Source organism: Elephantulus edwardii, unplaced genomic scaffold (genome assembly GCF_000299155.1).
Source record: "Elephantulus edwardii isolate Elephantulus edwardi_28Jun2011 unplaced genomic scaffold, EleEdw1.0 scaffold00310, whole genome shotgun sequence".
Taxonomy (NCBI): domain Eukaryota; kingdom Metazoa; phylum Chordata; class Mammalia; order Macroscelidea; family Macroscelididae; genus Elephantulus; species Elephantulus edwardii.
The window spans coordinates 181,575-183,532 of record NW_006400060.1 but is presented as its reverse complement, the minus strand read 5'-3'; the positions used below and the strand labels follow the sequence as shown (position 1 = coordinate 183,532).

The following is a 1,958-nucleotide window of genomic DNA, read 5'->3' as shown; positions in this document are numbered from 1 at the left end:
GCTCTTTTTATAAGACATATCTGTTCTTTGAGTGTTGGAAGTTCTGTACTCTTTTTCCCACACCAAAATTCAAGATTCATGGAATCTTTGGTCTTCCTTATTTATTGTACAACTTTTAGGTACAGAGAAAGTAATTAAAAAGATCATGGCTTGGATCAGGCACACCTTAGCCTTTAAACTGATATCCTTGCTCTTTAGCCCTTTGAAGAGGTCCTCAATAACAGATTTCCCCACTGCAACTTGTCTTTCGATTTCTTGACTGTGATTACCATGGATGTTGATGTTGATTCAAGTAAAATAAAATAATTGACAACTTCTATTTTGTCTCCATCTACTAAGATGTTTATTGGTTTAGTGGTAAGGAATTTTGTTTTCTTGATATGGAGATGTAATCCATAATAAGGTCTTCAATCTTTTCCAATATTGTTTCAAATACTCTTCACATTCTGTAAGCGAGTTTGTGTCATCTGATTAATGCAAGTCATTGATGAGACTTCCTCCAATCCTGACACCACATTCCTCTTCATATAATCCCAGCTTGCCCAATGATTGTCTCAGTATACAACTTTCAATACATATGGAGAAAATACATAATCCTAACACACACGTTTCCTAATTTTTAGCCATGCAGTTCTATCTTTAGAAAACTCCATCTTGGTCTATATAGCTATTTCACATGATCACAATTAAGTGTCTTGAGATTCCTATTCCTCTCAACATTAGCCATGGTGTGTTATGATCCGTATTGTCAGGTGATATGTGACTTTATTGGCATAGTTAATAAAACACAGATGAACATCTTTCTGATGATTTTTTGTTTCATCCAAGATTCACTTGATAGTAGCAATGCCATCCATCATTTCATGACCTGTCAATGTATTACTGTTCCAGCTATCTTTGAATAATCTTCAGTAATATTTTTATTTGCGATGCGCTCTTGTATCGGTCGCCCGACCAACTCTTCTGCTCCCTGTTAGAGTTAGTCCTGCACCTCCAGCGACTTGGGGCTGCAATGATGCCCTTCACTTTCTTCTCGGCGGCCCGGCCTCTGTAGAGATGTGGTCAGTTGGACAAGATGGCCAAACGAGGCCAGCACGGCAAGACAGCCCAGACTCAGACTGGAGAAGCAGCCAGCAGCTGGACAGGACAGGAGAGCCTGTCAGATAGTGATCCTGAGATGTGGGAGCTGCTACAGAAGGAGAAGGATAGGCAGTGTCGTGGCCTGGAGCTCATTGCCTCAGAGAACTTCTGCAGCCGAGCTGCGCTGGAGGCCCTGGGGTCCTGTCTGAACAACAAGTACTCGGAGGGTTACCCTGGCAAGAGATATTACGGGGGAGCAGAAGTAGTGGATGAGATAGAGATGCTGTGCCAGCGCCGAGCCTTGGAAGCCTTTGACCTGGATCCTGCACAATGGGGAGTCAATATCCAGCCCTACTCAGGGTCCCCAGACAATCTAGCTGCGTATACAGCCCTTTTGCAGCCCCATGACCGAATCATGGGGCTGGACCTGCCTGATGGGGGCCATCTCACCCATGGTTACATGTCTGATGTCAAGCGGATTTCAGCCGCATCCATCTTCTTTGAATCCATGCCCTATAAACTGAATCCCCAAACTGACCTCATTGACTATGACCAGTTGGCACTGACTGCCCGCCTTTTCCGACCACGGCTCATTATTGCTGGTACCAGTGCTTATGCTCACCTCATTGACTATGTCCGAATGAGAGAGGTGTGTGGTGAGGTCAAAGCGCACTTGCTGGCAGACATGGCCCATATCAGCGGCCTGGTGGCTGCCAAGGTGTTCCCCTCACCTTTCAAGCATGCGGATGTTGTTACCACCACTACTCACCCCCATGATACATCTTCAAGGATATGAAAATGTACGGCCAAGCACAATCAATAAGAGTGCATCTAAATTCCAAAATCAATCTCCATAATAGTCTATGTGTTTCCTACTG

The 1,958-nt window shown here is 44.3% G+C and overlaps 1 pseudogene; it reads left to right on the top strand.

Moving 5' to 3' along the window:
• The first annotated feature begins 1,012 nt into the window (after positions 1-1,012).
• Positions 1,013-1,846, top strand: LOC102853714 (annotated as a pseudogene).
• The last annotated feature ends 112 nt before the right edge of the window (positions 1,847-1,958 follow it).